This window comes from Papio anubis, chromosome 7, assembly GCF_008728515.1.
Source record: "Papio anubis isolate 15944 chromosome 7, Panubis1.0, whole genome shotgun sequence".
NCBI lineage: Eukaryota > Metazoa > Chordata > Mammalia > Primates > Cercopithecidae > Papio > Papio anubis.
The window spans coordinates 73,910,023-73,933,257 of NC_044982.1; the positions used below are offsets into that span (position 1 = coordinate 73,910,023).

The 23,235-nt window shown below is 37.5% G+C and overlaps 1 protein-coding gene and 1 long non-coding RNA gene across 10 annotated transcripts in view; one reads left to right on the forward strand and one right to left on the reverse strand.

Moving 5' to 3' along the window:
* The window catches only part of AKAP6 (A-kinase anchoring protein 6), a 643,647-nt gene that overhangs the window by 217,042 nt on the left and 403,370 nt on the right, over window positions 1–23,235 (reverse strand). The window lies entirely within an intron of this gene.
* LOC108586848 overlaps window positions 199–23,235 on the forward strand; it is a 37,510-nt gene continuing 14,473 nt past the window's right edge. For all 3 annotated transcript variants that reach the window (XR_001904722.3, XR_004184953.1, XR_004184954.1), the window contains exons 1-3: window positions 199–250; window positions 864–1,056; window positions 13,509–13,690. This is a non-coding gene — a long non-coding RNA (uncharacterized LOC108586848). The remainder of the gene's footprint in view (window positions 251–863; window positions 1,057–13,508; window positions 13,691–23,235) is intronic.

Sequence of the window (23,235 nt, forward strand, 5' to 3'; positions counted from 1 at the left end):
TATTTGTGAAAAATGAGACATGGAAAGTATAATTCTTAATAAAAATATGAAGTATAAAATATCTTGATCTAATTTAAATCTCTCCATATAATCTGTGAATTTTAAAAAATTCAACAAAAATATTAGCAGTAGAAAGAAAGACTAGAAGGATCTTCAGAATGCTACATCAGAATGTTGTCATGGCTACATTAGAAGCCAGAAGAATGTCTGCTGACTACATTAGAATGGTAGCCAACCTTGTCTTTTAGTGGTAAGATAGTTGTGATTTTATTCTTTTGTATTATTTTCTGTACTTACCAGGTTTTCTTCAATGAGCATCTATTACTATTAATATCATAAAGAACAATAAATTATTTAGAACATTGAAAGAACTAACCCCTTTGTATCAGAAAACGGTTACACTGTTAAGCAGACATTACACATGCTATGTGGAAGGGCTTACTTACCCTTTACCTCAGATTTCAAAGAACATTAGAGGCTCATATATCAGGTTATAATTTCACTTCTACCGGGATCATTGCTTGCTTCTAAGTCCTAGCAGGTGACAGCCTTGATAGGAATTTTTTCTCTCTGGTCCAAAAGTATCTCCTTTTTCCCCCTGAACTATTGTAAAAATTATTGCAAAAATGTCTTGGAAAACAAAATCAATGCTGATACCCAATTCTATTGCATTAAAAAGTTCTTCATCAAATTCTACAAGTAATGCATTATATTGCCTTTTTTTCCGTACAATACCAACATGTGGTCCATCATACTGTTTTTATAGTTGGAAAAAAAAAAAATCTTGCATTCTCTAAATGTTGAGCAATCAAATAACTTGCTTATATTCTAACTGGGACCTTATTTCTAATTCCAATTTAAAGATGGTTTGAAGTAAATTAAGTGGGCCTATGAAATAAGATCTTCTCAAAGCCCGAGTTTAAGATGAAATGAGATCTTCAATTAAAAACTCTACATGTGGGGGCGGAGCAAGATGGCCGAATAGGAACAGCTCCAGTCTCCAACTCCCAGCGCCAGCGACACAGAAGACCGGTGATTTCTGCATTTTCCACTGAGGTACTGGGTTCATCTCACTGGGGAGTGCCGGACGATCGGTGCTGGTCAGCTGCTGCAGCCCGACCAGCGAGAGCTGAAGCAGGGCGAGGCATCGCCTCACCTGGGAAGCGCAAGGGGGAAGGGAATCCCTTTTCCTAGCCAGGGGAACTGAGACACACAACACCTGGAAAATCGGGTAACTCCCACCCCAATATTGCGCTTTAAGCAAACAGGCACACCAGGAGATCATATCCCACACCTGGCCGGGAGGGTCCCACGCCCACGGAGCCTCCCTCATTGCTAGCACAGCAGTCTGTGATCTACCCGCAAGGCAGCAGCGAGGCTGGGGGAGGGGCGCCCGCCATTGCTGAGGCTTAAGTAGGTAAACAAAGCTGCTGGGAAGCTCCAACTGGGTGGAGCTCACAGCAGCTCAAGGAAACCTGCCTGTCTCTGTAGACTCCACCTCTGGGGACAGGGCACAGCTACACAACAACAACAACAACAACAACAAAGCAGCAGAAAACTCTGCAGACGCAAACGACTCTGTCTGACAGCTTTGAAGAGAGCAGTGGATCTCCCAACACGGAGGCTGAGATCTGAGAACGGACAGACTGCCTGCTCAAGTGGGTCCCTGACCCCTGAGTAGCCTAACTGGGAGACATCCCCCACTAGGGGCAGTCTGACACCCCACACCTCACAGGGTGGAGTATACCCCTGAGAGGAAGCTTCCAAAGCAAGAATCAGACAGGTACACTCGCTGTTCAGAAATATTCTATCTTCTGCAGCCTCTGCTGCTGATACCCAGGCAAACAGGGTCTGGAGTGGACCTCAAGCAATCTCCAACAGACCTACAGCTGAGGGTCCTGACTGTTAGAAGGAAAACTATCAAACAGGAAGGACACCTACACCAAAACCCCATCAGTACATCACCATCATCAAAGACCAGAGGCAGATAAAACCACAAAGATGGGGAAAAAGCAGGGCAGAAAAGCTGGAAATTCAAAAAATAAGAGCACATCTCCCCCGGCAAAGGAGCGCAGCTCATCGCCAGCAACGGATCAAAGCTGGACGGAAAATGACTTTGACGAGATGAGAGAAGAAGGCTTCAGTCCATCAAATTTCTTAGAGCTAAAGGAGGAATTACGTACCCAGCGCAAAGAAACTAAAAATCTTGAAAAAAAAGTGGAAGAATTGACGGCTAGACTAATTAATGCAGAGAAGGTCATAAACGAAATGAAAGAGATGAAAACCATGACACGAGAAATACGTGACAAATGCACAAGCTTCAGTAACCGACTCGATCAGCTGGAAGAAAGAGTATCAGCGATTGAGGATCAAATGAATGAAATGAAGCGAGAAGAGAAACCAAAAGAAAAAAGAAGAAAAAGAAATGAACAAAGCCTGCAAGAAGTATGGGATTATGTAAAAAGACCAAATCTCCGTCTGATTGGGGTGCCTGAAAGTGAGGGGGAAAATGGAACCAAGTTGGAAAACACTCTTCAGGATATCATCCAGGAGAACTTCCCCAACCTAGTAGGGCAGGCCAACATTCAAATCCAGGAAATACAGAGAATGCCACAAAGATACTCCTCGAGAAGAGCAACTCCAAGACACATAATTGCCAGATTCACCAAAGTTGAAATGAAGGAAAAAATCTTAAGGGCAGCCAGAGAGAAAGGTCGGGTTACCCACAAAGGGAAGCCCATCAGACTCACAGCAGATCTCTTGGCAGAAACTCTCCAAGCCAGAAGAGAGTGGGGGCCAATATTCAACATTCTTAAAGAAAAGAATTTTAAACCCAGAATTTCATATCCAGCCAAACTAAGTTTCATAAGTGAAGGAGAAATAAAATCCTTTACAGATAAGCAAATGCTTAGAGATTTTGTCACCACTAGGCCTGCCTTACAAGAGACCCTGAAGGAAGCACTCAACATGGAAAGGAACAACCGGTACCAGCCATTGCAAAAACATGCCAAAATGTAAAGACCATCGAGGCTAGGAAGAAACTGCATCAACTAACGAGCAAAATAACCAGTTAATATCATAATGGCAGGATCAAGTTCACACATAACAATCTTAACCTTAAATGTAAATGGACTAAATGCTCCAATGAAAAGACACAGACTGGCAAACTGGATAAAGAGTCAAGACCCATCAGTCTGCTGTATTCAGGAGACCCATCTCACACGCAGAGACATACATAGGCTCAAAATAAAGGGATGGAGGAAGATTTACCAAGCAAATGGAGAACAAAAAAAAGCAGGGGTTGCAATCCTAGTCTCTGATAAAACAGACTTTAAACCATCAAAGATCAAAAGAGACAAAGAAGGCCATTACATAATGGTCAAGGGATCAATTCAACAGGAAGAGCTAACTATCCTAAATATATATGCACCCAATACAGGAGCACCCAGATTCATAAAGCAAGTCCTTAGAGACTTACAAAGAGACTTAGACTCCCATACAATAATAATGGGAGACTTCAACACTCCACTGTCAACATTAGACAGATCAACGAGACAGAAAGTTAACAAGGATGTCCAGGAATTGAACTCATCTCTGCAGCAAGCAGACCTAATAGACATCTATAGAACTCTCCACCCCAAATCAACAGAATATACATTCTTCTCAGCACCACATCGTACTTACTCCAAAATTGACCATATAATTGGAAGTAAAGCACTCCTCAGCAAATGTACAAGAACAGAAATTATAACAAGCTGTCTCTCAGACCACAGTGCAATCAAACTAGAACTCAGGACTAAGAAACTCAATCAAAACCGCTCAACTACATGGAAACTGAACAACCTGCTCCTGAATGACTACTGGGTACATAACGAAATGAAGGCAGAAATAAAGATGTTCTTTGAAACCAATGAGAACAAAGATACAACATACCAGAATCTCTGGGACACATTTAAAGCAGTGTGCAGAGGGAAATTTATAGCACTAAATGCCCACAAGAGAAAGCAGGAAAGATCAAAAATTGACACTCTAACATCGCAATTAAAAGAACTAGAGAAGCAAGAGCAAACACATTCCAAAGCTAGCAGAAGGCAAGAAATAACTAAGATCAGAGCAGAACTGAAGGAGATTGAGACACAAAAAACCCTCCAAAAAATCAATGAATCCAGGAGTTGGTTTTTTGAAAAGATCAACAAAATTGACAGACCACTAGCAAGACTAATAAAGAAGAAAAGAGAGAAGAATCAAATCGACGCAATTAAAAATGATAAAGGGGATATCACCACCGACCCCACAGAAATACAAACTACCATCAGAGAATACTATAAACACCTCTACGCAAATAAACTGGAAAATCTAGAAGAAATGGATAATTTCCTGGACACTTACACTCTTCCAAGACTAAACCAGGAAGAAGTTGAATCCCTGAATAGACCAATAGCAGGCTCTGAAATTGAGGCAATAATTAATAGCCTACCAACCAAAAAAAGTCCAGGACCAGATGGATTCACAGCTGAATTCTACCAGAGGTACAAGGAGGAGTTGGTACCATTCCTTCTGAAACTATTCCAATCAATAGAAAAAGAGGGAATCCTCCCTAACTCATTTTATGAGGCCAACATCATCCTGATACCAAAGCCTGGCAGAGATACAACAAAAAAAGAGAATTTTAGACCAATATCCCTGATGAACATCGATGCAAAAATCCTCAATAAAATACTGGCAAACCAGATTCAGCAACACATCAAAAAGCTTATCCACCATGATCAAGTGGGCTTCATCCCTGGGATGCAAGGCTGGTTCAACATTCGCAAATCAATAAACATAATCCAGCATATAAACAGAACCAAAGACAAGAACCACATGATTATCTCAATAGATGCAGAAAAGGCTTTTGACAAAATTCAACAGCCCTTCATGCTAAAAACGCTCAATAAATTCGGTATTGATGGAACGTACCTCAAAATAATAAGAGCTATTTATGACAAACCCACAGCCAATATCATACTGAATGGGCAAAAACTGGAAAAATTCCCTTTGAAAACTGGCACAAGACAGGGATGCCCTCTCTCACCACTCCTATTCAACATAGTGTTGGAAGTTCTGGCTAGGGCAATTAGGCAAGAGAAAGAAATCAGGGGTATTCAGTTAGGAAAAGAAGAAGTCAAATTGTCCCTGTTTGCAGATGACATGATTGTATATTTAGAAAACCCCATTGTCTCAGCCCAAAATCTCCTTAAGCTGATAAGCAACTTCAGCAAAGTCTCAGGATACAAAATTAATGTGCAAAAATCACAAGCATTCTTATACACCAATAACAGACAAACACAGAGCCAAACCATGAATGAACTTCCATTCACAATTGCTTCAAAGAGAATCAAATACCTAGGAATCCAACTTACAAGGGATGTAAAGGACCTCTTCAAGGAGAACTACAAACCACTGCTCAGGGAAATAAAAGAGGACACAAACAAATGGAAGAACATACCATGCTCATGGATAGGAAGAATCAATATCGTGAAAATGGCCATACTGCCCAAGGTAATTTATAGATTCAATGCCATCCCCATCAAGCTACCAATGAGTTTCTTCACAGAATTGGACAAAACTGCTTTAAAGTTCATATGGAACCAAAAAAGAGCCCGCATCTCCAAGACAATCCTAAGTCAAAAGAACAAAGCTGGAGGCATCACGCTACCTGACTTCAAACTATATTACAAGGCTACAGTAACCAAAACAGCATGGTACTGGTACCAAAGCAGAGATATAGACCAATGGAACAGAACAGAGTCCTCAGAAATAATACCACACATCTACAGCCATCTGATCTTTGACAAACCTGAGAAAAACAAGAAATGGGGAAAGGATTCCCTATTTAATAAATGGTGCTGGGAAAATTGGCTAGCCATCAGTAGAAAGCTGAAACTGGATCCTTTCCTTACTCCTTACACGAAAATTAATTCAAGATGGATTAGAGACTTAAATGTTAGACCTAATACCATAAAAATCCTAGAGGAAAACCTAGGTAGTACCATTCAGGACATAGGCATGGGCAAAGACTTCATGTCTAAAACACCAAAAGCAACGGCAGCAAAAGCCAAAATTGACAAATGGGATCTCATTAAACTAAAGAGCTTCTGCACAGCAAAAGAAACTACCATCAGAGTGAACAGGCAACCTACAGAATGGGAGAAAATTTTTGCAATCTACTCATCTGACAAAGGGCTAATATCCAGAACCTACAAAGAACTCCAACAAATTTACAAGAAAAAAACAAACAACCCCATCAAAAAGTGGGCAAAGGATATGAACAGACATTTCTCAAAAGAGGACATTCATACAGCCAACAGACATATGAAAAAATGCTCATCATCACTGGCCATCAGAGAAATGCAAATCAAAACCACAATGAGATACCATCTCACACCAGTTAGAATGGCGATCATTCAAAAGTCAGGAAACAACAGGTGCTGGAGAGGATGTGGAGAAATAGGAACACTTTTACACTGTTGGTGGGATTGTAAACTAGTTCAACCATTATGGAAAACAGTATGGCGATTCCTCAAGGATCTAGAACTAGATGTACCATATGACCCAGCCATCCCATTACTGGGTATATACCCAAAGGATTATAAATTATGCTGCTCTAAAGACACATGCACACGTATGTTTATTGCAGCACTATTCACAATAGCAAAGACTTGGAATCAACCCAAATGTCCATCAGTGACAGATTGGATTAAGAAAATGTGGCACATATACACCATGGAATACTATGCAGCCATAAAAAAGGATGAGTTTGCGTCCTTTGTAGGGACATGGATGCAGCTGGAAACCATCATTCTTAGCAAACTATCACAAGAACAGAAAACCAAACACCGCATGTTCTCACTCATAGGTGGGAACTGAACAACGAGATCACTTGGACTCAGGAAGGGGAACATCACACACCGGGGCCTATCATGGGGAGTGGGGAGGGGGGAGGGATTGCATTGGGAGTTATACCTGATGTAAATGACGAGTTGATGGGTGCAGCAGACTAACATGGCACAAGTATACGTATGTAACAAACCTGCATGTTATGCACATGTACCCTACAACTTAAAGTATAATAATAATAAATAAATTAAAAAAAAAAAAAAGAAAAGCAAGAGACATTCATGACTGCGTAGACAGGCGATTACATGCGAAAAAAAAAAAAAAAAAAAAAAAACTCTACATGTTAAAATGTGACAACTTATTTAATGGGAATAAGAAGAGGCAGTTGAGAGCTGGTCATTATAATACCTGTACACTGTAGAAGAAAAATTCACATACCAGGATAAATTTCCAGATACCACACAGAAATGGTCATTTAAACCTAGCTGTTGGGAAGCAGTTTTCTTTTCCTCTCATAATGAGTTTTTCTTTTCTTCTCATAATGAGGTCATTCCAAACTAAGACTTTAGTAAGTCAATGAATTATGGCAGAGTTTTATCATTCTTTTATTTTATTTTATTTTATTTTTATTTTCTATAGAGACAGGGTCTTGCTTGTTGCCCAGGCTGGTCCTGGCCTCAAGAGATCCTCCTGCCTCAGCCTCTCAAAAGTGTTCAGATTACGGTGTGAGCCACTGTGCCTGGCCAGAGTATTCTTAATCTTATAAAAGACATAATTTCAAGTCACACTGAAGTATTGGGTTATATTTAAAAATCCACGTTCTAGTTCTTCTGGCTTCCTGACAAAAAAAAATGCTTATATGCAATTAGTTTTACTTGAACTTGTCATAATCTTACGTGTACACTCTCTTACTAGCAACAAAGCTTAGGGTTGGCCCCTCACATTTATAAAACAGACCACTTACAGCTGAGCATCCAGAGATGTGGGGCTAGTCTAAGAGCCTAGTTCTACAGGCTCTTGGGGGAAAAACATACTTCAACGGCTTTCACATTGTGAAAAAAAACATGACTGCCTTCTTTCTTTCTTTCTTTCTCTTTCTTTCTTTCTTTCCTTTTTTTTGAGAAACTCGCACTTCAGCAAAACACATTGTTATGCTGTGTTATGATGCATGATGTTTTCATAGCAATGTGACACGTTTAAATGACAAAATGCTGGCTATCTACCAAAAATGTAAAATAGCTTAAATTCTTTTTCAAAGGAAAAAAGGCCATTATCAATTCTTCTAGCAAATATCTTTGTTGTAAATGGCAGCCAACCAACTTAACAGCGAATCTTCATAAAGTTTATGATTACAAAGAAACAAAGGGTTTTAGGTATGGACGATTTTGTTTATGAAATTGTTCACTACCCACAGCGCTTTCCTTGTTGGCTCACAGAGGTAAAATTATGAACCTCGAAATTATCTTTCTTTTGTTCCTGGAGGAGTAGTAATAGAAGATTCCCTCCTCAAACTGCTCATCCCTCCCATTTCTCTGAGATCTGACTGCAGGTGGGCGGTTATTATTATTTAGAAAACAGTTTATTTATAAATCATGAATGGTAAAGTTCTAGCATTAACTTCCATTTTTATTTGGCTTAACTTAAATATTTTAACAAAGTTTTCATTTTATTCTGACTTTTCACAGATACTGCTACCTTAATAGAAACAACAACACACAGATGTGTTGAATTTTTAGGAAAGATAATATTCCTTAAAATTTAGAGAAAAAAAAAATCTGGTGTTTTGGATTTTTTTTTCTATTTCCATTGAGTTGCAGAGAAAGGAAAAAAGGAAGGAAGAGAGAAAGGGAGGAAAGGAGATATATATTATGTTTAAAGGCCTGGCAAATGCATGCAAATCTAGCCATATAAACAGACCTTTTCACCTTAAAAAAAAATTAAAAATAAAGGCAAAAACAAAAGACAGAACTTCCTTCCCTTCTTTTTTTCCCTAAACCTTTCAGTGGTCCAGGTTAAAATTATTTCCTAGAATCATTCACCCAGCCCTAATTCTAATAGAAGACTTCAGAGCAGTTTGTGTCTAATAACAGCTCTGTGGAGGCCCTTGAAATTCTAATAAAGACCCATCAACCTATCAAAAGAACATGTAATTTTATGTTCATTACTTCTTGGTGCCCGACTGTAGAATTTGGATGGTTGCACCTCAATTAAAAGTTGAATTGAAGTTAATATCATTTAAATAAAAACTTCAATAAAAAGTTAAACTTCTATTCTTAATAGCATTAATATCCTCTATTGACCGCTACGGTCATTACCACCAGATAACTGACCTCCTTGACCCTTTCCTCACTGAGAAACCTGGCAACACAGTCAATTATTTAGCAGTAATGAGCACTCTACGGAAGATTATTGTGTAATCAAGTACCTTGACTTACCACTTCTGTTATCTCCATTCTTCAACAACTGTTGCATTTTTCCATTATAGGTTTTTCTGTTTCTAAAAGAGAAAGCTGCTCAGGCTCCACATCCACCCCCTCTTGCTTTGCCCTGCCATATAATCCTTTGCCATATAATTGGCAGAAATTTTAGATGTAATTAAAATGGTGTAAATTAGAGAGGTCTACTATTTGTGGGCAGTGACTGCTGCCTATTAAAGACCTTAATCCCCACCATTTGAGACTACTCTAAAAAAGAAAAAAAAAAAAAAAAATGAAAGCTTAAAAAGGAAGTTAAATGTGGCTTTCTAGATCTCTTTCTCACTGGGCTTTGCATGTGGTGTTAAACTTAGAAGTGTGGGAGACACAAAGAAAAGTCCAAACAGGTGATTTTAACAAGAGAGACTTCCATGAATCCTTTAAGAACTTAATTTCCTGTTTTCCTTTCCTGGAAACTGCCATGAACTGAGGGTTGTGCTACAAAAAAGAGAAGGGACACTAACCCAGTGTTTTGCTAAACAACGTCTTAGAAAGCTCCTGAGAAGACTGAGAAATTCTCATTCCATAACATACATTATTTTAGGGGTACTGTTTAAGGAAAAAGAACAAACTCCTCATGATGCTCTGGAATTTTATATCTTAATGAAGAGTGGGCTAAGTTGGCAGAAAATAATTCTAATTTTTGTGGCAACTCAAACCCACAATCTTGGAAAAACAAAATAATACCATATACTGATTAATTTCCACTAATTTCCTTACAAGTCAAACTGGGCTACAAATTGAAGTGAAGCAATGCTGATATATGAGATACCCCAATTCAAAGTTCATTTATTTTGTTTTTCTGATTTTCACACTGATTATTTACTTTAGTAGGAGATTATTCAAAGAATAAAGGCAAAATAATCTTTGATTCCTCTAAGGACAGATACAAGATGAACTGAGCATTTGACAGTACATTCAGATGTAAGCAAAATAACATATTAACAAAGATTTTTCCACTAGCATAATGTGTTGCTCTGAGGAAATATATAATCTCTTCTTCTATAACTGTGTGAGGTATGTTTAGGTCTATAACCATGTTCATAAAGTCACAAATGTAGGGAAATTAAGTTGATAGCCTAATAATTCAGTGATTCCCAATTATTTCAAGATTAATAAAGTAGAAAGAAATATTGTTCATCTATTTGCCAATAAAGCGGTACCTATTACATGTTGTGTGAGGCATTGGTAAGAAAATAAAGATGAAAGGTATAGTTCCTGCCTTCAAGGAGCTTATAATCTAGTGAACATCGTAGGATGAAATATTTGAGAAATCACACCAAAGCAATGTGCTGAGGGGAGGCACCAAATGTGATTAATTTTGACTGAGGGAGAATTAGGAAGAACTTAATGGGTGAAGCAGTATTTGAGCTGAATTTTGAAGAAATAGGGTTGGATGAACAGAAAGTAGAGAAGAGCACCCACCCTGAGGAAACATCACATGTGCTGACTTGGACCTGTGGCTGAGTGTAGTGCTGGAGAAGCTGTGAGCAGGTCCAGTTGGCTGAGGTATAAGCCATGCAATAGAACTAAGGGCCAATGAGCCTGGAGAAGTGATTTGGTGCTGGATCAAGGAAAATTGTCAATATCTTTTTAAGGATTTTGAGTTTATTCATTGGCAAGGCTTCTGAGCTAGAGTTTGAGTGATTCAACATGTATTTTACGAAGATGACAATGGAGGTAGAGTGATTAGCATATTTTTTTAAAAAAGGAAAATTGAAGCTGAGAGCCAATTAAAAGTCAGTGACATAACTCAGCCCTAGCACTGTACATATGAAAGACCACTGGGGTTGGGGTAGACACTGCCAACATTAAGATTATAGTAAACAAGTCAGAATCCTCTTAGAAGCTCTTCTGTAAAATAAAAATTATTTGCAATGCAATGATTCTATATGTGAGAAACTAGGTTTCTAAGTAAGTCTACAGTCCTATCTGACTCGACGATGAGGCCTGGACCAAGTATAACCAACCAGTGGGTATGAAAATGAGAGGAGACATAAGGGAAGACATCTCTGTGGCTCCACCAAATGCTAGTGCTTCCACTTATTTGTAAATAAAACCACCTTTGACCCATGCTGGGAAGAACCCAAGTTAGACACATATTTTGCTATTATAATGGGCTTCCTATTTAGTCCCTTTTGTCCTCTGTATATGTTAAACTAAAACCAGGCTGAAACACAGTCACCTAAATAGCAACTGGAATGACCTCTGAAAGGCTGGTGAAATATTGTCCCTTTGGTTTAAAGGGTGCTTAACTCATGTCTTTCCAACAAATGCCAGGAGCAGAAAGAGAAATGTTCTACACACAGCTGGTGCACAGGTACGACCACAGGTGAGGTTTCCACAGACCAAAAAGAAAAACTGTCAGGCAAATATTTTTACTACACTGAAAGAAAATGGAGCAAGAAGGGTTTTTTTTTTTTTTTATTTGTATAAAATATATTGTTCTTCCAGGCTGCAGTGAAATAGTTTCTATTTAATTGCACAGAAATCCTAAGAAGGTTACAGCAGCGAAACATTAAAATTCTAAGGGCAACTAATAACATTAAAACTTTATAGCCCCAGATAGAATAATTTAGACAAAAACAACATGAACATATGTTTTGTGTAATAATAACAAACATTTATAGCTGTCAAGAGAGAAAAACACAGGTTTATGCACACCTTAATGGTGTGCATGGGTGAGCATGAGTATATTTAAAACATAATATATTACAAAAATGACAGCAGGCATGGCTCTTCTGGGTACTATGTTAAATCAATGAATAAATTACCAAAAGTGAGCTGTGGCTGTTTGGATGTGTAATTGAGCTTAACGTATGTAGTGTTATTTCAAAAGAAACTGTTCAAGGAGTTTCTAGCCCAATCTACTCTGAATCTATCCTAGGCAGTTTACAAATAGCAATAAATGAAACCTTTTCACAGTGGGAAGGAAGTTTAGTTATACACATTACTTAAATTGAGGAAAAGTTAATTTTAATATGCTTTGCAGGAATTGAAAACAAACTTATAATAATTTGCTTATGTTCACCAAACTGGAAATTGAAATGTTAATATTTGAATTTAAATTTATTTTAATTATTCACTGTATGATTCACAAAATCACTGGGAATTATCTGTTCAACTTAAAACAAATACATACACAAACCCTTCATAAATATATGTTTATTATTCTACTTGTTTTAATTACACCATTTGAATGTCACACTTTTTCAAAAAAATTATTAGGACTACAGAATATAAAATAAATTTTAAGCTTGTTTGTGCCAACAAGTTAATAGCAATTGGTAATAACTGAGCTGCAGACAGAGTCATTAATGTGATTTTTTAGAATAAAAATAACTTCTCATAATTTTCTTTCTAATTATAAGGTTGTTTGTCTTACTTAGCACTCTACCAAAGTATTGTGAAACAGGGAAAGAAGTATGTTTTCTTATTTTTCTCTGCCTATTTTTTCTGGCCTTAATCATCTCATACTTTTCTATAATATATAAAATGCTCTCTTTTACATAGGAAATCTGAAATAAGATTCCAGAAGAATCAAATCTTGAATCTTTTGAATTATACATCTTGCCAGGTAGCCAAAAGGGCCACTCAACAACTGCATTTTCTTTTTAGGAGACTGCAACTTTAAGCAATTTAAAGTGTTATTATGGGTTTAGGTAACAACCATCAACCATGCTGACTCCCTATTTTTCATTTCTTTTCTGTTAATGGGTCATTATATCATGGCAAGTTTGGGATGTAGAAATGTCATATGTTTTAAGAAAAGAAGAACTATTTTTCTTGAACAGCATATTTTCCTCTGTCCTATTAGTTCTGTGCTTTGTTGTCATTTATGGCCACCTAATACAACAAGTGTCTTCTAATAGTCTCAGCAATTGTGTAGGTCCTTGACTCAAAAACCGGAAGACTTGCTTTTCATTATGCACTATGTGAATATCTTCTGACACTAAAAAAAGTTTTTACTTACCAAGATCTCTTTTTATATTCAAAATCATAATACAGTTAGATAGGAGGCCATCCCTCTGCATTTTCGGCACCACTTTTACTCATGTTATCACTTTTAATTCACTTTACCACTCTACTCTCTTCTCCCAAAACTTTGCACAAACCAACCAATTTGCTGACTCTGCCAAACACTTATTCCCCCAGGGTTTCCATGCTTCTATGAACAGATGATGACTAACACAGTCAGGGCAGTCAGATGCAGCAGACAGCGGAGCCCACTTACTGCTCAGTGGTTGTTAGGAGATGAAGATATGAAAATTGTTAGGACAAGGAATACAGCTTTATGAACTGGAAGTTTAAAGACCTGGCCATATATGCTGAAACAGGTAAAGCTACCTAGAAAAATTTCCTTCTCTCACTCTCTTCTGAGTTATGCCATGGTTCTGCAAATTATGCCATTGTTTTCTGTCTCTAGGCTTGACGCCACAGAGCCATTACTGGTTTTTAAGCAGCAAGTGTCAAATATTTTGCAGAACGGAATTTAGTGAGGCTCTTATGGGCAATGCCATAAGGTCCAGAGACTTTCTCTGACTATACTCATTTTAGGCGGCTCATATTCCTTTCCTGATTTAAACTGAATCCTATGGAATTAATGGGTAAGAAGTAGGGGGATGTGGGAAGGGAAAAGGGATAAGCATGTAAGTCATTGTTAAGTCACCAGCCAATTGTCCTGTTTCAAATATTAACCTATGGATACTAGAACTAACAAGAGTAAATCATAAGCACACAATCATGGAAGCAATTTATTCTAGATCTCTAAATACATGTTAATTAGGTCTTAGCATCAAAGGCTCTTGACAAGGTATCATAGTAATAATTGGCCACTAACAACAACAACAAATATTGAAAACATATTTCAAGATTTCAGATCCTGTATCTTTTAAACCTCAAGATCTTCATCACCTTAGGGTTTAATGCTGGAGCTTAAAAGTAGGAAGTCAAAAACTGAACCTGTGGCATCTATAGGACCAGTATTTTAGCACTGAAGAGGAACCCCAGGAATCACAGGATAGTGTGTAGAAGGCATGGCCTGTGCTGGGACTGATTTTTCACACACCCTACCACTACCACCACCACTGGTAACACCCATGGTCCCATCATGAGGCATGTGGCTCTGATTACTGGTGCCTCAAAGTGGTTCTCTCCAGGTTCTACTTCCTGTTTTTCTTTTCAGATTCATTCTCTCTGCTTCCTGTTGTAAACTCAGTCTTTACTTTAGACTATACCATTAGTTCTCATGCCCACCTTCACCTTGGGTGCTGTGATCCTCCTGTTCCATGTCCCACTCAAAGCTCCTCACTGTAGCCCAGCTCATGGCCACAGCTCCCCACCTGCCTTTACATGAGACCAAGAAGTCAGACTCCCACCCTGACAGCAATTATACGAGTTCAGAAATGTTGTCTAGAACATTGTTTGTCTTCTTAGCAACCACCTCTGATATTTTCATATATTTCACCAAATCTATTCAATAACCCTTTGAGGGAGGGAGAGAGGATTATCATTCATTTGCAGATGATGAAACAGATGCAGAGAAGGGATTCTTTAACTTCTTGGTCCCTAGGGTCAGCACCTTATATTTTTTTATGGCTTATGGTTATATGGGTTTATGTGAAGCTCTCAATTATCTAGTTCTGGAATTATGTCTATTTGACTCTATCATTATATCTAGTCTAGTCAAATCCTCCCCAGTGAAAATAATAGATAATATTGGTCTTGAAAAAAACATTAAAGTTTTCTTTAAAAGCATTTCAATCACTATATTATCACTACTATATCATGTGATATATTCTTATTACAGTTTATTTGAAAGCTTGTCAAATCAACATTCCCTTTCCTTGTCACCAGAATTATTTAAAGATATTGGTGACATACATTAAAACTATGAAGCACTAAGTAACTAAAATGAAATGGTAAGAACTAACTAGATAGTAGTACAGTGGTATATTCCTTCTTTCACCAATTTTTGGTATTTTTATTAAAATTAATGAAATCCTCAGGTACATTCTATCAAGGAATGATAATCTTACAAAGGTTATAGGAAACAGGAAAATAAATGAAAAAGGATATATGCTTTATTGAGACTACATATTTGTCCTCTCTGGGAGCTCAATAACAATTATAATACTTAAATGAAAATTAAGTGTTTAAAAATGAGAGTATTAGTACATCTGTCACACTTATCATTAATTCATAACTGGTATGCCTAGGATATCAGTGAGCTAACAAACTCATAAATAATCCTGCTTAAAATGTCCAAGTATGCAGCAACACAATAATAGGGGGCGACTTCAACACCCTACTAATAGCACTAGACAAATCATCAAGGGAGAAAGTCAACAGAAAGACACAAGACTTAAACTGCACCAGAACAAATCAACCTAACAGATATTTACAGAACGTTCTACCTAAGAACCATATAATATACATTATTCTCATCAGCACATGGAACATTCTCCAAGTTAGACCATATGATAGGTCACAAAACAAGTCTCAATTTTTAAAAAATCAAAATGTTATCTTCTGTAACTTCTCAGACTACAGCAAAAAAAACCTAGAAATCAATTCCAAAAAAAAAAAACCCTTAAAACTATACAAACACATGGAAGTTAAACAATCATCTTTTGAATGATTTTTGGGTTAACAATAAAACCAAGATGGAAATTTAAATTATTTGAAATGAATAACAGTAACACAAATTATAAAAACCTCTGGGATGCAGCAAAAGGAATGCTAAGAGGAAAGTTCACAGCACGAAATGCCTACATCAAAAAGTCTAAAAGATCATAAATTGACAATGTAATGCCACACCTCAAGGAAGTAGAGAAATAAGAACAAACCAAACCCAAACCTAGCAGAAGAAATAAAAAATATCAGATCAGAGCTAAATAAAATTAAAACAAGAAAAAACACAAAACACCAAAGAAATGAAAAGTTAGTTATTTGAAAAGAAAAATAAAATTGATAGACTATTAGCTAGATTAACCAAGAAAATAAGTCATAAACTCAAAAGTCAAAAGAAGAATAAGCTCAATTAGAAATGAAAATGGAGACATTATGACCAATACTGTGAAAATACAAATGATCATTCCAGACTACTATGAATACCTCTATGCACACAACTAAAAAATCTACAGGAAACAGATAAATTCCTGGGAACTTATGACCCTCCTAGCTTGAATCAGGAATAGATAGAAATCCTGAACAGACCAATAACAAGCAGTGAGAAGGAATCAGTAATAATAATATAAAAAAACTGTGAATGAAAAAAAAAGCCCTGGGTCAAATGGATTCACAGCCAAATTCTACCAGATATTCAAAGAAGAACTGGTCCCAAACCCATGAAACTATTCTAAAAGATTGAGAAAGAAGGAATCCTCTGTAATTCATTCTATGAAGCCAGTATTACCTTAATTAACCAAAGCCAGAAAAGGACTTAACAAAAAAAGAAAACTACAGACCAATATCTCTGATGAACATAAAATTCTAGCAAACTGAACCCAACAGCACATCAAAAAGATAATTCATCATGACCAAGTGGGTTTCATCCCAAAGACACAGGATGATTCAACATACAAAGCCGATAAATGTGATTCATCATATAACAGAATGAAAAACAAAAACCATATGATCATCTCAGTAGATGCAGAAAAATCATTCAATAAAATCCAGCATCCTTTTATGATAAAAAATCCTCAACAAACTAGGCATAGGAGGAACATACTGCAGAGTCACAGAAGCCATATATGACAAACCCACAGCCAACGTCATACTGAATGAGGAAAAGTTGAAAGCATTCCCCCTGGGAACTGGAGCAAGACAAAGATGCCCACTTTTACCCCTTCTATTCAACATAGTACTAGAAGTCCTACCCAGAGAAACAAGGCAAGAGAAATAAAGAAAGGGCATTCAAATTGGAAAATATGAAGTTAAACTATTTCAGTTTGCCCATGTTTTGATCATAAATAATCCTCCAAAAGACTACTAGATTTGATAAATGAATTCAGTAAAGTCTCAGGTTACAAAATCAATGTATCCAAATGAGTAGCACTGCTATACACCAACAATGACCAAGCTGAGAATCAAATCAAGAACTCAATCCCTTTTATAATAGCTGCAAATGAAATAAAATAAAACAAAATATCCAGGAATATACTTAACCAAGGAGGTGAAAAATCTCTACAAGGAGAACTACAAAACACTGCTGAAAGAAATCATAGATGACACAAACAAATGAAAATACATTCCATGCTCATGCATTGGAATAATCAATATTGTGAAAATGACCATATTGCTCAAAGCAATCTACAGATTCAATGCAATTCCTATCAAATATCAACATCATTTTTCACAGAATGAGAAAAAAATTCCTAAAATTCATAGGGAACCAAAGAAGAGCCCAGATAGCCAAAAACAATCCTAAGCAAAAAGAACAAATCTGGAGGTATCACATTATGTGACTTCAAATTATACTCCAAGGCTATAGTAAACAAAATGGCATGGTACTAGTGTAAAAGTATATACAAAGAACACACTATTGGTACTGGGAAAACTGGATAGCCAAAGTAGAAGAATGAAACTGGATCCTTATCTCTCATTATATACAAAACTCAACTGAAGATGGATTAAAGACTTAAATCTAATACCTGAAGCCATAAAAATTCTAGAAGAAAACGTAAGAAAAACTCTCCTGGATGTTGGCTTAGGCAAAGAATGTATGACTAAGACCCCAAAAGCAAATGCAACAAAAATAAAAATAAATAAATGGAACCTAATTAAACTAAAATGCTCCTACAGGGCAAAAGAAATAATCATCACAGTAAACAGACAACCCACAGAATGGGAGAAAATGTTCACAAACTATGGATCTGACAAAGGACTAATGTCAGGATCTACGAGAAACACAAATAAGCAAGAAAAAAAAATCCCATTAAAAAGTAGGCAAATGATATGAATAGGCATTTCTCAAAAGAATGTGTAGAAACGACCAAGAAACATGAAAAAATGCTCAGAATCACTGATCATCAGGGAAATGCAAATTAAAATCACTTTACCCCAACCAGAATGGCCATTATTAAAAAGCAAAAAAACAATAAGTGAAGGCGTGGATGTGATGAAAAGGGAACACTTGTACACTGCTGGTGGGAATGTAATTTAGTACAATTCTTGTGGAAAACAGCATGGAGATTTCTCAAAGAACTAAAAGTAGATCTATCATTCGATCCAGCAATCCCACTACTGGGTATCTACTCAAACGAAATGAAGTCACTATATCAAAAAGACAGCTTCATGAATATGTTTATCATAGCATAATTCACAATTGCCGAGATATGGAACTAACATAAGTACCTATCAACCAATGAGTAGATAAATAAAATGTGACATATATACACCATGGAATACTACTCAGCCATAAAAAAAGAACAAAACAATGTCTTTTGTACCAACTTGGGTGGAACTGGGGGTTATTATTCCAAGTGAAGTAACTCAGGAATGGAAAACCAAATACCTCTGTCCTCACTTATAAGTGGGAGCTAAGCTATGGGTATGCAAAGGCATACAGAGTAGCATAATGGACATTAGCAACTCAGAAGCAGGGAGGGTAGGAGGAAGAAGAGGGATAAAAGAACTACATAGTGGCAACAATGTATACTACTCTGGTGAAAGGTACACTAAAATCTCAGGTTTCACCACTATACAATTCATCCATGTAAACAAAACCCACTGGTACCCCTAAAGCTATAGAAATTTTTTTTAATGGTAGAAAAAAAGTAAAAATAAAATGTCCAAGTACGGACATAGTAGACTGCTTTTTCTCTTTTTTAGGCTGTGAAATGCAAAGATATAAAATATTTTGTATTAAAAAGTAACCTTCCCTTTGTTTTATTTAATTGTTCTAGATCCCATCATATAATGAAATTTAATTAAATCAATTTAATCCTACATAATCTCAAAGAGTATGAATCAACTTACAAAAAAGGAACAAATGCTTAAAGAACTAAAAAAAAAAAAAAAATGACCTGAAGGGCTGGGCGTGGTGGCTCACGCCTATAATCCTGACATTTCAGGAGACTGAGGCAGGCAGATCACTTGAGGCCGGGAGTTTGAGGCCAGCCTGACCAACATGGCAAAACCCTGTCTCTATTAAAAATACACAAAAATTAGCTGGCTGTGGTGGCACACACCTGTAGTCCCAGCTACTTGGGAGGCTGAGGCACAAGAATCACTTGAATCTGAGAGGCAGAGGTTGCAGCAAGTTGAAATTGTGCCACTACACTACAGCCTGTGTGACAGAGCAAGACCCTGTCTCAAAACAAAACAAAACAACCTAAAGGACATACGTAATTTAAGGGTTTGGATTTGTGTTATAATTTTTTTGTCACTCAACAAGCATTTCGTTCAAGAATAGTCTTTGAGGGATATATTATGCTGAGCATTGCAGTGTGCAGAACAACGAACAGGAAATGGTTTCCCACCTTAAGAAGAATGCAGCTTGAGGAATATCTTTAATACGAAATTCAAAGACAGAATGTGGTAAGTGTTATAAATGAGGTACAAATCCTGTGAGAATTGATAAAATTTAGAATCATTTTGGTATAGATGGCTACTGGGTGGTAGACAGACCACTGAGATAAAACATGATAATGGGGAGGATTAAACAGGTAGAGATGAGCAAAGATAGGGAGCTGAACGAGAAGAGCATAGCAACAAAAGATAAACTGGGAAGTTTTGGAGACTAGAGGTACCCTCATGTGGCTCTAGCAAAGAAAGAAAAGGGAGTGTCAAAGGAACAAGGCTAGAAAGGAACTTTATAGGTATGCAATGGAAAGCCACTGAAGGATTCTGGGTAGGACAGGCACATATAGTGCAAACGGAGAAGAGGCAAGAGAGGCACCAACAGTAAGGTCAAATTCAGAGGCTAGTTTTAGTACTATGTCCCATGGTACCTGTGAGCTTTGCAGAGGTCAGGGACATGGAGGGCTAGAGAAGTCCCAGGGGACAGTGAGCAAAGGGCAAAGCCTCCAGGTTCTGAATCAACTGAAAAATCCTACTCTGTGTGTGTGTATGTGTATATACGTTGGGGTTATAAGTAAGATTTAGTTTGAAAAAAAAAAAAAAAAGAATTTTTTTTTTAACTTTTATTTAAGTTCAGGGGTACATGTGCAGTTTTGTTATACAGGTAAAACTGTTATTGGGGTTTGTTGTACAGATTATTTTGTCACCCAGGTGTTAAACTTTGTACCTATTAGTTATTTTTCCTAATCCTTTCCCTCCTCCCACCCTCCACCCTCCAAAAGGCTCCAGTGTCTTTTGCTCCCCTCTATGTGTCCATGTGTTCTCATAATTTAGCTCCCACTTATAAGTGAGAGCATGCAGTATTTAGTTTTCTATTCCTGTGTTAGTTTGCTAAGGATAATGGCCTCCAGATCCATCTATGTTCCTGCGAAGGACATGATCTCTTTCTTTTCTACAGCTGCATAGTATTCCACGGTATATATGTGCCACATTTTCTTTATCCAGTCTATCATTGATGGGGGTTTAGGTTGATTCCATGTCTCTGCCTTGTGAATAGTGCTGCAGTGAACATTCACATGCATGTGTCTTTATAATAGAATGATTTATATTCCTTTGGATATATACCTAGTAATGGGATTGCTGGGTTGAATGGTGGTTCCATTTTTATCTCTGAGGAATCCCCACACTGCTTTCCACAATGATCAAGCTAATTTACACTCCCACCAAGAGTGTATAAGTATTCCTTTTTATCTGCAATCTTGCTAGCAACTGTTATTTTTTGATTTTTTAATAATTGGCTAATAATTCTTAATTAAAAGTCACCAATCAATGATTTATAGAAAGGAATTCAAGGCTAAGGGACTGATTTGGTAACCAAGAAGTCATGAGGGAACACTGATGAGAATAATTTTAATAGTGTTAGTGTGAACAAAGTTACCATGTAGCAGTAAGTTGAGAAGAGGTTAAAAAGTAATGGTTTAGGCCGGGTGTGGTGGCTCACACCTGTAATCCCAGCACTTTGGGAGGCCAAAGTGGGTGGATCATGAGGTCGGGAGATCGAGACCATCCTGGCTAACATGGTGAAACCCCGTCTCTACTAAAAATACAAAAAAATTAGCAGGGCATGGTGGTGGGCACCTGTAGTCCCAGCTACTTGGGAGGCTGAGGCCGGAGAATGGTGCGAACCCGAGAGGCAGAGCTTGCAGTGAGCAGAGATCATGCCACCGCACTCCAGCCTGGGTGATAGAGGAAGACTCTGTCTCAAAAAAAAAAAAAAAAAAAAGTAATGGTTGGGGGAAACATGTAAAAGGAAGTATTGTGAGATTCAAAAGGTAGAGAAATATTCAAATTATATAACACTCAACAGACTACAATATTTCATTAAGACAGAATGTTTTTGTCCCTAATAACAGAAAATTTCAGCTCCAACTAGAGGAAGGTTAAAAAAAAAAAAAAAGAAGGAACTTATAAAAAGTGCTGAAGGTCAAACATCTCAAGAGTTGGTTCATTCAGCTGTTCCATGAACATCTTTCTCCTCTGCCATCCTTGGCATATTAAGCATTATCCTTGACCTAGCTCCATTTATAGTGACAAAATGGCAATAGCACCTCAGCTTCTTGCCCTTGTGAAAGCATCCAGAGCTTGAAAGGGAACATTTTCTTCTTATCTTTTTTTTTGTTGAGATAGAGTCTTGCTCTGTCACCAGGCTGGAGTGCAGTAGCGTGATCTCAGCTCACTGCAACCTCCACTGCCTGGATTCAAGTGATTCTCCTGCCTCAGTCTCCCAAGTAGCTAGGACTGCAGGTGTGCACCACCACGCCCAGCTATTTTTGTATTTTTAGTGGAGACAGAGTTTCACCATGTTGGCCAGGATGGTCTCGATCTCTTGACCTCGTGATCCGCCCGCCTTGGCCTCCCAAAGTGCTGGGATTACAGGCATGAGCCACTGTGCCCAGCCTTGTTTATCTCTTTTTCAAAAGAAAGAAAACCTTTCCCAAAGCCCCATAGACTCTCTTTATATCTCACTGACCAGAAGTACATCAAGTAGCTATGCAAAGGGAGCCCTTATGGTTGCCTCATAGACTAACTGTGGTTCTCTGGCTGGGCTGGGAATAGGGTCCACTTCACCTGAACCACACACCATGAAAGAAAGTAGTATGTGGACAAAACAAGTGGTGCTGTTAGGACAAAGGAGGAAAATGGATATTGGCTAGGCAGTCCACAATGCCTGCCAAATTAAGCTTAATAAACATTATCTGATACTGCTGTTGCTGATTGTATCATCAGTGCAACATCCCCAACACACTCCCTTTTATGAGAAGTATATCTATACTTGCTAATATCAAATTTTACCACTTATGAGAAGAAAGAACTATTGATTGCCTTGGAAAATTACACAAAACAAGAGCTTCTATTTCAAGGCATTCATTGATACAAGACTGTTATGAGAGAAAGTCTGCTTAAAATGCAGGCTTTCCAGAGATTTCATCTTCAAACTCTTTTACCTGATTTCCCTTTTGTGTATTAGCCAATGGAGCATAGTCATTAAGCTTTTTGTGTATACGGGAGACAAAAAGTATCTGTAGATAATGATAAAAGATGCTGTTTGCCAAAGGTCTGAGGCAGGACTTCAACTGAAAACCATCACACAATTGGAAAAAATACAAAAATAATAGCAAGGAAGAAAAACACTTGGAATATCAAATTTATTTTCATTCAGCGATATCTTTGTTCACATTACTGTCCTCTTTGTCCTGTATTATACAGTTAATAATTCTTAGCCTTCAACCAAAAATGAGGGGAAATTTTCAATTACTGATTAATAGTAATAGTTAAAAAGTTCTCACTAGGAAATGAG